At 38.9% G+C, this 14,954-nt stretch overlaps 1 non-coding gene across 1 annotated transcript; it reads right to left on the bottom strand.

Moving 5' to 3' along the window:
- Positions 1-10,673: 10,673 nt before the first annotated feature.
- LOC139177878 (U6atac minor spliceosomal RNA) lies at positions 10,674-10,799 on the bottom strand. The gene has a single exon (XR_011562343.1). It is a non-coding gene; the product is annotated as a U6atac minor spliceosomal RNA (small nuclear RNA).
- Positions 10,800-14,954: the final 4,155 nt, after the last annotated feature.

Below are 14,954 nucleotides of genomic sequence, written 5' to 3' on the forward strand. Positions count from 1 at the left end.
GGGATACCTACCACGCGAAAAGCCAGCCCTAACCTAAGACCGCCAGGCCCGCGCACGGAACAAAGGACTGAACAGAGATAGCCGGCTGCAGATCTTCCCCCTCCGGTGACAGGCAGCCAGAGCCGGAAGGGGGCAATCGCAGCCCCAGAGAGACATTATCTATAAAATTGTAAGCAGGCTTCTTTGCTAACTAAAACTTCTTGGGGGTCTGGACGGTCAACATCTGCCTGAGAAGGTGCGCCGGTTTTACATCCAGATAACCGAGTGGCGGGGAGGCGATAAGTCGCAGCATTGGCGCTCGCCTGGGAAGAGCAAATTGGCGCTCGGACCTGGGAAGAGTACAAAACGCAGGCCCAAATGAGTCTGCGCCTCTGAGGACTACCCGAGTGCCTGAACCTGAGCGGCTTGGACCTGGGAGGTGCATGCAGCCCAGGGCCAGCCTCGGATTGTTCCCGGCGGAACAACCTAGAGTCCGAGCAGTGTGGACAGGGAGGCTACACGCGCCGTGAGCGGGGGCAGACCCAGGGTGGCTGAGGCACTGCGAGCCCACGCCAGTGTTATTTGTTTGCACCCTCCCTCCCCCCCTCCCCACAGCGCGACTGAACAAGTAAGCCTAAAAAAAAAAAAAAAAAAAAGTGTCCTCCACCGTGCCCTTTGAGTCAGGGCGGAAACCAGATACTGAAGAGACTAGCAAACAGAAGAAGATATAACAGAGGGAAACGCCTGGGAAGCTACAGGCAATAGATCAAAACCCTGTGGTTACTACGGACTACATAGGAAGGGGCCTATAGATCTTGAGAAATATAAATCTGACCAAGGAACTAGCCAAAAATGAACTGAACCCACAACACCCACAAAAAAAGAAACAAAAAAGTCCTAGATATATTTTTATTATTTTTACAATCATTCTTTCTTTTTTTTTTATTAATTAAAAAAAAAAAAAAAATTTTAAGTCCTCTATTGTTCCTTTAATTTTCACTTTTATAACCTATTACTTCGCAAAAAAAAAAAAAAAAAAAAAAGACCCTATTTTTTTCTTCTTCAGCAAACTTCATATATATATATTTTATAATTTTTTGACCTTGCTGTTTTTTTTGTTGTTGTTGGTTTTTGTTTTTTTCTTCTTTTCTTTAACATTGTATTTTTGAAATTCCAAACTCTACTCTAGATTTTTAATTTTCGCTTTTTGGTATATGTTATCAATTTTGTACCTATAGTTTTTTTTTTTATATAATTTCTGTGATTTTTTTTTTTTTTTCTTCTTCTTCTCTGTTTCTTTCTCTTCTTCTTTTATATAACATTGTATATCTGAAATTCCAAACTTTACTCTAGATTTTTAATTTTTGCTTTTTGGTATTTGATATCAATTTTGTACCTGTATTTTCTTTATAATTTTTGTGACATTGTTCGTATTTGTTTGTTTGTTTTCTCTCTTTATTTTTCTTCTTCTTTTTTTTTTTTTAACATTGTATTTTTGAAATTCCAAACTCTACTCTAGATTTTTAATTTTTGCTTTCTGGTATTAGTTATCAATTTTGTACCTGTACTTTCTTTATAATTTTCGCGACCTTGTTTGTTTTTGTTTGTTCATTTTTTCTCTCTTTCTTTTCCTTCTTCTTTTCTTTAACATCGTATTTTTGAAATTCCAAACTCTACTCTAGATTTTTAATTTTCGCTCTCTGGTATTAGTTATCAATTTTGTACCTGTACTTTCTTTATAATTTTCACGACCTTGTTTGTTTTTGTTTGTTCGTTCTTTCTCTCTTACTTTTCCTTCTTCTTTTCTTTAACATCGTATTTTTGAAATTCCAAACTCTACTCTAGATTTTTAATTTTCGCTTTTATGTATTTGTTACCAATTTTGTACCTTTAAGGACCCAATCTTCAGGACCCATTTTTCACTAGGGAGTGAGATTACTGGCTTGACTGCTCTCTCTCCCTTTGGACCCTCCTTTTTCTCCACCAGGTCGCCTGTGTCTCCTCCCTAACCCCTCTCTACTCTACCCAACTCTGTGAATTTCTGTGTGTTCCAGACGGTGGAGAACACTTAGGGAACTGATTACTGGCTGGATCTGTCTCCCTCCTTTTCATTCCCCCCTTTTATCCTTCTGGCCACCTCTGTTACCTTCCTCCTTCTTCTCTTCTCTGTATAACCCCGTGAACATCTCTGAGTGGTCCAGTTGTAGAGTGCACATAAGGAAGTGACTACTGGCTAGCCCACTCTCTCCACTATTGATTCACCTCATCTCATTTGGGTCACCTCTAACTCCCTCCTCCCTCTTCTCTTCTCCATGTAACCCTGTGAACCTCTCTGAGTGACCCTCACTGTAGAGAAACTTATCATCTTTAATGTAGATGTTTTATCAATGGTGCTGTATAGAAGGAGAAGTTTTGAAACTACTGTAAAAATAAGACCGATAATCGGAAGCAGGAGACTTAAGTCCAAACCCTGACTCCAGGGAACTCCTGACTCCAAGGAACATTCATTGACAGGAGCTCATCAAATGCCTCCATACCGACACTGAAACCAAGCACCACACAAGGGCCAATAAGTTCCAGGGCAAGACATACCAAGCAAATTCTCCAGCAACAAAGGAACACAGTCCTGAGCTTCAAGATACAGGCTGCCCAAAGTCACCCCAAAACTATAGACATCTCATAACTCATTACTGGACATTTCATTGCACTCCAGAGAGAAGAAATACAGCTCCACCCACCAGAACACCGACACAAGCTTCCCTAACCAGGAAACCTTGACAAGCCACCTGTACAAACCCACACACAGTGAGGAAACGCCATAATAAAGAGAACTCCACAAACTGCCAGAATACAGAAAGGACACCCCAAACTCAGCAATTTAAACAAGATGAAGAGACAGAGGAATACTCAGCAGATAAAGGAACAGGATAAATGCCCACCAAACCAAACAAAAGAGGAAGAGATAGGGAATCTACCTGATAAAGAATTCCGAATAATGATAGTGAAATTGATCCAAAATCTTGAAACTAAAATGGAATCTCAGATAAATAGCCTGGAGACAAGGATTGAGAAGATGCAAGAAAGGTTTAACAAGGACCTAGAAGAAATAAAAAAGAGTCAATATATAATGAATAATGCAATAAGTGAAATTAAAAACACTCTGGAGGCAACAAATAGTAGAATAACAGAGGCAGAAGACAGGATTAGTGAATTAGAAGATAGAATGGTAGAAATAAATGAATCAGAGAGGATAAAAGAAAAACGAATTAAAAGAAATGAGGACAATCTCAGAGACCTCCAGGACAATATTAAACGCTACAACATTCGAATCATAGGGGTTCCAGAAGAAGAAGACAAAAAGAAAGACCATGAGAAAATACTTGAGGAGATAATAGTGGAAAACTTCCCTAAAATGGGGAAGGAAATAATCACCCAGGTCCAAGAAACCCAGAGAGTCCCAAACAGGATAAACCCAAGGAGAAACACCCCAAGACACATATTAATCAAATTAACAAAGATCAAACACAAAGAACAAATATTAAAAGCAGCAAGGGAAAAACAACAAATAACACACAAGGGAATTCCCATAAGGATAACAGCTGATCTTTCAATAGAAACTCTTCAAGCCAGGAGGGAATGGCAAGATATACTTAAAATGATGAAAGAAAATAACCTACAGCCCAGATTATTGTACCCAGCAAGGATCTCATTCAAGTATGAAGGAGAAATCAAAAGCTTTTCAGACAAGCAAAAGCTGAGAGAGTTCTGCACCACCAAACCAGCTCTCCAACAAATACTAAAGGATATTCTCTAGACAGGAAACACAAAAACGGTGTATAAACTCGATCCCCAAACAATCAAGTAAATGGCAACGGGAACATACTTATCAGTAATTACCTTAAATGTAAATGGGTTGAATGCCCCAACCAAAAGACAAAGACTGGCTGAATGGATACAAAAACAAGACCCCTACATATGTTGTCTACAAGAGACCCACCTCAAAACAGGGGACACATACAGACTGAAAGTGAAGGGCTGGAAAAAGATTTTCCATGCAAATAGGGACCAAAAGAAAGCAGGAGTAGCAATACTCATATCAGATAAAATAGACTTTAAAACAAAGGCGGTGAAAAGAGACAAAGAAGGTCACTACATAATGATCAAAGGATCAATCCAAGAAGAAGATATAACAATTATAAACATATATGCACCCAACATGGGAGCACCACAGTACGTAAGACAAATGCTAACAAGTATGAAAGGAGAAATTAACAATAACACAATAATAGTGGGAGACTTTAATACCCCACTTACACCTATGGATAGATCAACTAAACAGAAAATTAACAAGGAAACACAAACCTTAAATGATACAATAGACCAGTTAGACCTAATTGATATCTATAGGTCATTTCATCCCAAAACAATGAATTTCACCTTTTTCTCAAGCGCACATGGAACCTTCTCCAGGATAGATCACATCCTGGGCCATAAAGCTAGCCTTGGTAAATTCAAAAAAATAGAAATCATTCCAAGCATTTTTTCTGACCACAATGCAGTAAGATTAGATCTCAATTACAGGAGAAAAACTATTAAAAATTCCAACATATGGAGGCTGAACAACACGCTGCTGAATAACCAACAAATCACAGAAGAAGTCAAAAAAGAAATCAAAATTTGCATAGAAACGAATGAAAATGAAAACACAACAACCCAAAACCTGTGGGACACGGTAAAAGCAGTCCTAAGGGGAAAGTTCATAGCAATACAGGCACACCTCAAGAAACAAGAAAAAAGTCAAATAAATAACCTAACTCTACACCTAAAGCAACTAGAAAAGGAAGAAATGAAGAACCCCAGGGTTAGTAGAAGGAAAGAAATCTTAAAAATTAGAGCAGAAATAAATGCAAAAGAAACAAAAGAGACCATAGCAAAAATCAACAAAACCAAAAGCTGGTTCTTTGAACGGATAAATAAAATTGACAAACCATTAGCCAGACTCATCAAGAAACAAAGGGAGAAAAATCAAATCAACAAAATTAGAAACGAAAATGGAGAGATCACAACAGACAACACAGAAATACAAAGGATCATAAGAGACTACTATCAACAATTATATGCCAATAAAATGGACAACGTGGAAGAAATGGACAAATTCTTAGAAAAGTACAACTTTCCAAAACTCGACCAGGAAGAAATAGAAAATCTTAACAGACCCATCACAAGCATGGAAATTGAAACTGTAATCAAAAATCTTCCAGCAAACAAAAGCCCCGGTCCAGACGGCTTCACAGCTGAATTCTACCAAAAATTTAGAGAAGAGCTAACACCTATCCTGCTCAAACTCTTCCAGAAAATTGCAGAGGAAGGTAAACTTCCAAACTCATTCTATGAGGCCACCATCACCCTAATACCAAAACCTGACAAAGATCCCACAAAAAAAGAAAACTACAGGCCAATATCACTGATGAACATAGATGCAAAAATCCTTAACAAAATTCTAGCAATCAGAATCCAACAACACATTAAAAAGATCATACACCATGATCAAGTGGGCTTTATCCCAGGGATGCAAGGATTCTTCAATATCCGCAAATCAATCAATGTAATACACCACATTAACAAATTGAAAAATAAAAACCATATGATTATCTCAATAGATGCAGAGAAAGCCTTTGACAAAATTCAACATCCATTTATGATAAAAACTCTCCAGAAAGCAGGAATAGAAGGAACATACCTCAACATAATAAAAGCTATATATGACAAACCCACTGCAAACATTATCCTCAATGGTGAAAAATTGAAAGCATTTCCTCTAAAGTCAGGAACAAGACAAGGGTGCCCACTTTCACCATTACTATTCAACATAGTTTTGGAAGTTTTGGCCACAGCAATCAGAGCAGAAAAAGAAATAAAAGGAATCCAAATTGGAAAAGAAGAAGTAAAACTCTCACTATTTGCAGATGACATGATCCTCTACATAGAAAACCCTAAAGAGTCCACCAGAAAATTACTAGAAATAATCAATGACTACAGTAAAGTTGCAGGATATAAAATCAACACACAGAAATCCCTTGCATTCCTATACACTAATAATGAGAAAACAGAAAGAGAAATTAAGGAAACAATTCCATTCACCATTGCAACGGAAAGAATAAAATACTTAGGAATATATCTACCTAAAGAAACTAAAGACCTATATATAGAAAACTATAAAACACTGGTGAAAGAAATCAAAGAGGACACTAATAGATGGAGAAATATACCATGTTCTTGGATTGGAAGAATCAATATAGTGAAAATGAGTATACTACCCAAAGCAATTTATAGATTCAACGCAATCCCTATCAAGCTACCAACAGTATTCTTCACAGAGCTAGAACAAATAATTTCACAATTTGTATGGAAATACAAAAAACCTCGAATAGCCAAAGCGATCTTGAGAAAGAAGAATGGAACTGGAGGAATCAACCTACCTGACTTCAGGCTCTACTACAAAGCCACAGTTATCAAGACAGTATGGTACTGGCACAAAGACAGAAATATTGATCAATGGAATAAAATAGAAAGCCCAGAGATAAATCCACGCACATATGGACACCTTATCTTCGACAAAGGAGGCAAGAATATACAATGGATTAAAGACAATCTCTTTAACAAGTGGTGCTGGGAAATCTGGTCAACCACTTGTAAAAGAATGAAACTGGACCACTTTCTAACACCATACACAAAAATAAACTCAAAATGGATTAAAGATCTAAACGTAAGACCAGAAACTATAAAACTCCTAGAGGAGAACATAGGCAAAACACTCTCCGACATACATCACAGCAGGATCCTCTATGACCCACCTCCCAGAATATTGGAAATAAAAGCAAAAATAAACAAATGGGACCTAATTAACCTTAAAAGCTTCTGCACATCAAAGGAAACTATTAGCAAGGTGAAAAGACAGTCTTCAGAATGGGAGAAAATAATAGCAAATGAAGCAACCGACAAACAACTAATCTCAAAAATATACAAGCAACTCCTACAGCTCAACTCCAGAAAAATAAACGACCCAATCAAAAAATGGGCCAAAGAACTAAATAGACATTTCTCCAAAAAAGACATACAGATGGCTAACAAACACATGAAAAGATGCTCAACATCACTCATTATCAGAGAAATGCAAATCAAAACCACTATGAGGTACCATTTCACACCAGTCAGAATGGCTGCGATCCAAAAGTCTACAAATAATAAATGCTGGAGAGGGTGTGGAGAAAAGGGAACCCTCTTACACTGTTGGTGGGAATGCAAACTAGTACAGCCACTATGGAGAACAGTGTGGAGATTCCTTAAAAAACTGGAAATAGAACTGCCTTATGATCCAGCAACCCCACTGCTGGGCATACACACTGAGGAAACCAGAAGGGAAAGAGACACGTGTACCCCAATGTTCATCGCAGCACTGTTTATAATAGCCAAGACGTGGAAGCAACCTAGATGTCCATCAGCAGATGAATGGATAAGAAAGCTGTGGTACATATACACAATGGAGTATTACTCAGCCATTAAAAAGAATACATTTGAATCAGTTCTAATGAGGTGGATGAAACTGGAGCCTATTATACAGAGTGAAGTAAGCCAGAAGGAAAAACATAAATACAGTATACTAACGCATATATATGGAATTTAGAAAGATGGTAACAATAACCCGGTGTACGAGACAGCAAAAGAGACACTGATGTATAGAACAGTCTTATGGACTCTGTGGGAGAGGGAGAGGGTGGGAAGATGTGGGAGAATGGCAGTGAAACATGTAAAATATCATGTAGGAAACGAGTTGCCAGTCCAGGTTCGATGCATGATGCTGGATGCTTGGGGCTGGTGCACTGGGACGGCCCAGAGGGATGGTATGGGGAGGGAAGAGGGAGGAGGGTTTGGGATGGGGAACACATGTATACCTGTGGCGGATTCATTTTGATATTTGGCAAAACTAATACAATTATGTAAAGTTTAAAAATAAAATAAAATTGGAAGAATAAAAAAAAAAAAAAAAAAATAAAGTGAAAGGCTAGATAGGTGTATATGTAACCATAATACAATATTGCTTGATGTCCATAAAATGTAATTTTGGAATTATATTACTTTTTCCCCTGGAGAAATGGTATGGTATATCATCTGGCACAGTATAAGCTTTTAAAAATGTCCATGCTACATATAGTCTATGTAAAATAATTTATTTAAGACCATATGTAGAGAAAATAAAAATACTCAACCTCTAGTACCTATCTTAGGCTTACTTTTTTCTTGCAATTACTGGCATTTTTGCAAATTGTTTCAACTTAAGAGTTAATACCCTAATTATCTTGACTTTTCAGTAGTTCATGTTTAGAATTGTTATTTTTAATTTGCTATGAGTTTGGGGTCACAAAGAGTCAGACACGACTTAGAGACTGAACAACAACAGTGAGTATTAAAAATTATGTGATGCTCTCTTCAGTTCTGATATTTCCATATGTCAGAGGTGCTATATGTAGGTGGGAATGAGATTTGAATCCCAGGAGGGCTTGGCTAACCTTTCTACACTTTACCTTCCTCATCTCTTAAACAAGTGGATTCAATTAGTTGATTGCTGTGTTTTCTTCTAAAGCTACTTTTTTAAATTTGAGCTTATGCATGATGTCTAATTAACTGTTAGAGAAATAAAAAATGTACCTGTGGGAAATACTAAAACAATCTGATATTTCTTTAAGGAAAAATTTACTTAGGTGTTCCCAATACTAAATCTTTTAGTTGCTTGGCTTAGAGATGTTTTGCCTAAGGAGCCTCTTATCTGCATATGTTAATATTTTACTTTGACAAAAATCTAAGAGGTAAAAGAAATGAAGAGGCTAAAATAACATGGCAAATTTTCATCATAGAATTCATTATAGGAGCTTTGGGAAAATATTTGATTAGGTACCTGGAAAGGAAAGATATATCCATCTGAATGCAGATTTCCAAAGAAGAGCAAGAAGAGATAAGAAAGCCTTCCTAAGTGATCAGTGCAAAGAAATACAGGAAAACAATAGAATGGGAGAGACTAGAGATCTCTTCCAGAAAATTAGAGATACCAAGGGAACATTTCATGCAAAGATGGGCACAATAAACGACAGAAATGGTATGGACCTAACAGAAGCAGAAGATATTAAGAAGAGGTGGCAGGAATACACAGAAGAACTATACAAAAAAGATCTTAATGACCCGGATAACCATGATGGTGTGATCACTCACCTAGAACCAGACATCCTGGAGTGTGAAGTCAAATGGGCATCACTATGAACAAAGCTAGTGGAGGTGATGGAATTCCAGTTGAGCTATTTCAAATCCTAAAAGATGATGCTGTGGAAGTGCTGCACTCTATATGCCAGCAAATTTGGAAAACTCAGCAGTGGCCATAGGACTGGAAAAGGTCAGTTTTCATTCCAATCCCAAAGAAAGGGCAATGCCAAAGAATGTTCAAACTACCACACAATTGCACTCATCTCACATGCTAGCAAAGTAATGCTCAAAATTCTCCAAGCTAGGCTTCAACAGTAGGTGATCTGAGAACTTCCAGATGTGCAAGATGGGATGAGAAAAGGTAGAGGAATCAGAGATCAAATTGTCAACATCCATTGGATCATAGAAAAAGCAAGAGAATTCCAGAAAAACATCTACTTCTGATTCATTGACTATGCTAAAGCCTTTGACTGTGTGGATCACAACAAAGTGTGGAAAATTCTTAAAGAGATGGGAATACCAGACCACCTCACCCACCTCCTGAGAAATCTGTATGTAGGTCCAGAAGCAACAGTTAGGACTGAACATGGAACAATGGACTGGCTCCAAATTGGTAAAAAAGTACGTCAAGGATGTATATTGTCACCCTGCTTATTTAACTTATATGCAGAGTACCTCATGAGAAATGCCAGGCTGAATGAAGCACAAGCTGGAATCAAGATTGCTGGGAGAAATATTAATAACCTCAGATATGCAGATTATACCACCCTATGGCAGAAAGCAAAGAGGAACTAAAGAGCCTCTTGATGAAAGTAAAGGAGGAGGTTGAAAAGCTGGCTTAAAACTCAACATTTAAAAAATGAAGATCATGGTATCTGGTCCCATCACTTCATGGCAAATAGATGGGGAAACAATGGAAACAGTGAGAGATTTTATTTTCTTGGGCTCCAAAATCACTGCAGATGGTGACTGCAGTGATTAATGAAATTAAAAGATGCTTGCTTCTTGGAAGAAAATCTGTGACCAACCTAGACAGCATATTAACAAGCAGAGATATTACTTTGCCAACAAAGGTCCATCTAGTCAGAGTTATGTTTTTTCCAGTAGTCATGTATGGATGTGAGAGTTGTGCCATAAAGAAAGCTGAGTGCCAAAGAATTGATGCTTTTGAACTGTGGTGTTGGAGAAGACTCTTGAGAGTCCCTTGGACTACAAGGAGATCCAACCAGTCCATCCTAAAGGAAATCACTCCTGAATATTCATTGGAAGGACTGATGCTGAAGTGAAGCTCCAATACTTTGGCCACCTGATGCGAAGAACTGACTCATTGGAAAAGAACCTGATGCTGGGAAAGATTGAAGGCAGGAGGAGAAGGGGACAACAGAGGGTGAGATGGTTGGATGGCATCACCGACTTGATGGACATGAATTTGAGCAAGCTCTGGGAGTTGGTGGTTAGATGCCACGAAGTAGGTGGCAATGCCTTAGCTGTATGCGTGTTGTCAGGCCCGAGAGCCTCTTCCATCCTTGTCAAGGGGAATGCTAACCTTCTCTCCTTTCATACAACAGTTATGACCAACCTAGATAGCATATTGAAAAGCAGAGACATTACTTTGCCAACAAAGGTCCGTCTAGTCAAGGCTATGGTTTTTCCTGTGGTCATGTATGGATGTGAGAGTTGGACTGTGAAGGAAGCTGAGTGCCGAAGACTTGATGCTTTTGAACTGTGGTGCTGGAGAAGACTCTTGAGAGTCCCTTGGACTGCAAGGAGATCAAACCAGTCCATTCTAAAGGAGATCAGCCCTGGGATTTCTTTGGAAGGAATGATGCTAAAGCTGAAACTCCAGTACTTTGGCCACCTCATGCGAAGAGTTGACTCACTGGAAAAGACTCTGATGCTGGGAGGGATTGGGGCAGGAGGAGAAGGGGACGCCAGAGGATGAGATGGCTGGATGGCATCACTGACTCAATGGATGTGAGTCTGAGTGAACTCTGGGAGTTGGTGATGGCCAGGGAAGCCTTGCATGCTGCAGTCCATGGGGTTGACTGAGTGACTGAACTGAACAGAACAAGTAATTAATTCTCATGAGAGTATTAAACAATTAGAAATATGGGAAACATACAAACAAATACAAAAGCACTTGACGCTACTAAAGCAACAAGTTCTCAAACTTGGTTGTACATTGTAATTACCTGGGAATCTTTAAAATATATGAATGTCTATATTCTAACCTTCAAAAAACTTGATTGAATTGATCTATAAGTTGTCTGGGCATTAGACTTTTTTAATCTCCACAGTTGATCCTAAGGCGCAGCCAAGTTTGAGAAGCTCTGTGCTAAAGTAACTTTCTCAGGTCACTTTCTCTTACCTACCTTTTCCCACCATAATTTGTGATTCATCTTCTTGCTCTTTTCTCAGCTCTGTGACATTTCTACCAATGTAAAATTGCTACATTCCTTAATAATAAATTTTTATGAAGTTTAGTTTCCAATTCCACACATCATTAACAGGGCAGGTATATAAAAACATTAATGGAAAAATGAGCTTTTAGTCAAGGCATGCATTTGACTGGACTGAAAGATATTAAATGGATCTATCCACTTAACCATGTTATTATGGTACTACTGAAAGATATGTTGACATAAATATTCCAAAGTAATACTTGATACATCTTATACATCTCTGGATTAGCCAAGTATTTCTTTAATTGGATTTTGGGTAATGGAATAGCTGCTATTTACTTGAAGTGTTCCTGTAATGGAAACAATAGAATTTGTTACCAACTCTTTTATGTGGATTGGGTGTGCGTGGGTCAAAACCAAATACAAATGAAACCTTCTCAGTTGGCAACTTGCCTGAACCTACAGGCACTAATAAGTTTGTAATGGGTATTTTGAAATATTTTTGGACTTACTCAGATGTGTGAGAGAGGTTATTCTATGCTGCCTAGAGTCTAAACTTGTGCAACTGTCTCTTTACTCAGGAAAATGGTTTAATTCCTCTCTACTTGTCTGAAAAATTTATATGTTGAAATCTTACCCCCGCCAAAGGTGATGGTTTTAGAAGGTGAGGTCTTTGGGAGGCGTTTAGTTCATGAGGGTGGAGGCTCTGTGAATGGGATTAATGTTGTTAGAAAAGAGACTCCACAGAGTTCCCAAGCCCCTACCATCATGGGAGGGCACAGGCTATGAACCAGGAAGAGACCCTTCCCCAGAATGTAACCCTGCTGGTGCCTTGACCTTGGACATTCCAGCATCCAGAGCTGTGAGGAATAAATTTCTGTTGTTTTTATAAGCCACTCAATCTGTGGTATTCTGTTACAGCAGCCTGAATAGAGTAAGGCAAGAGCAATTCTTTATCAATAGGCCGACCAAGCACTCCAGTTTGCTTGGGACTAAGGGGTTTCCTGAACAAACCAGGATGAGTTGGTTCACCTTAATTGGTACAGAGAAAATGAATACTTTGGGAGTATTTTAGCTGCTTGATTGAAATTATCCTTTTTTTTTAAATTAAAAAATATTTATTTGTTTGGATGAGTTGGACCTTAGTTGCAGCAGGTGGAATCCTTTTGCGTCATGTGTGATCTTTCACTGGGGTGTGTGGACTCCAGTGGTGGCTTGCAGGGTCAGCAGTTGCAGAGCATGGCTCCAGAGCACGTGGGCTTTAGTAGCTGTGCCATGCGGGCTTAGTTGCTCAGCAGCACATGGGATCTTAGTTCTCTGACAGGGATCGAACCTGTGTCTCCTGCCTTGCAAGGAAGATTCTTAACCACTGGACCACCAGGGAAAAATTATTCTTATGTTTTGATTTATGACTACCAAATCTTATGTAAGTGATAACAGTAAATGTAAGGTTAGTTGATTATTTTCTGGGGCTAGTATTAAAACTTTACCTTCAGCCTGTCATGCTGCTCTTAAAATATTTCTTCAAAAGATTTTGCTAGCATTGCTAAATTTCATCTTGAGAAAATAAGTATATTTTATGTCTAATATCTAGATTTAAAAAAAGAGATAATGTCTAAAATAGCAGAGTGAATTGATGCTAGAGAAAAAATCAATTTAAGATATGCCTTGAGACTATAGTACCTTATTAACATGAAGAAGTTCTAGTAGAATGAAATAGAAAAAGAGGACTAATATAGTCTAATATGGATCTTTTCTTGCACCCCCCAAAGCATCAAAATTTGCACAGAGAGGTATTGCACAAAAATTCATTGAAGATATTATAAATTGGTTATTTTTGAAATTCTTGGAAGTAATCACACACTAAAGATAAATTTATAGTTTTACCCCAGGGAAGTAAGGTATTTCATTTAAACCAATGATACATTTTTGCAATCATGTGATTATCCTGGATTCCTTTTGCCTAATTTCACATTGTTAAGGGTTGATTTTCTATTCTTTGGGTATTGAGAATCAGAAAATACCAATTATTGCCTTAAAGGGAAGACTAATCCAGTTTTAACACATCCCAGGTCAGAAAAAAATCAAAAGCAATCCTTTCCAAGGGAGTATTCAGACATAGAGACAAAAAGTATTCAGGGTATTGCCAATGTGTTAGATGAACATGGAAATAAATGTATTTTTAGGTTAACACCTGGATATGGAGTCTACGGGCTCAGATCTAGATCCAACTGCAATAATCCAGTGCGTGTTTGGGGCTATGCCTTTATTGTCTGGGTCTCAGTTTATTTGTCTGTAAAGTGGGAGAGTTTGACTAGCCCGTGCCTGTATAGTGCTGTGCTTAGTCAGTCACGTCTGACTCTTTGTGACCCCATGGACTGTAGCCCTTCAGGCTCTTCTGTCCGTGGGGATTCTCCAGGCAAGAATACTAGAGTAGGTTGCCATGCCCTCCTCCAGGGGATCTTCCCAACCCAGGGATCGAACCCAGGTCTCCTCCACTGCAGGCTGATTCTTCACCAGCTGAGTTTCCAGGGAAGGCTTCCCGGGTAGCTCAAATGGTAAAGCCCGTGCCTATGGTCCAGAAAGTGAAGAGAAAAGTGAAAAGTGAAAAGCCTCTTGATAAAAGTGAAAGTGGAGAGTGAAAAGTTTGGCTTAAAGCTCAACATTCAGAAAACGAAGATCATGGCATCCGGTCCCATCACTTTATGGGAAATAGATGGGGAAACTGTGGAAACAGTGTCAGACTTTATTTTTTGGGGCTCCAAAATCACTGTAGATGGTGATTGCAGCCATGAAATTAAAAGACGCTTACTCCTTGGAAGGAAAGTTATGACCAACCTAGATAGCATATTCAAAAGCAGAAACATTACTTTGCCAACAAAGGTCCGTCTAGTCAAGGCTATGGTTTTTCCAGTAGTCATGTATGGATGTGAGAGTTGGACTGTGAAGAAGGCTGAGTGCCGAAGAATTGATGCTTTTGAACTGTGGTGTTGGAGACGACTCTTGAGAGTCCCTTGGACTGCAAGGAGATCCAACCAGTCCATTCTAAAGGAGATCAGTCCTGGGTGTTCATTGGAAAGACTGATGCTAAAGCTGAAACTCCAGTACTTTGGCCACCTCATGGGAAGAGTTGACTCATTGGAAAAGACCCTGATGCTGGGAGGGATTGGGGGCAGGAGGAGAAGGGGACGACAGAGGTTGAGATGGCTGGATGGCATCACTGACTCGATGTACATGAGTTTGGGTAAACTCTGGGAGTTGGTGATGGACAGGGAGGCCTGGCATGCTGGAATTCATGGGGTTGCAAAGAGTCGGACAGGA

This window comes from Bos indicus, chromosome 19, assembly GCF_029378745.1.
Source record: "Bos indicus isolate NIAB-ARS_2022 breed Sahiwal x Tharparkar chromosome 19, NIAB-ARS_B.indTharparkar_mat_pri_1.0, whole genome shotgun sequence".
NCBI lineage: Eukaryota > Metazoa > Chordata > Mammalia > Artiodactyla > Bovidae > Bos > Bos indicus.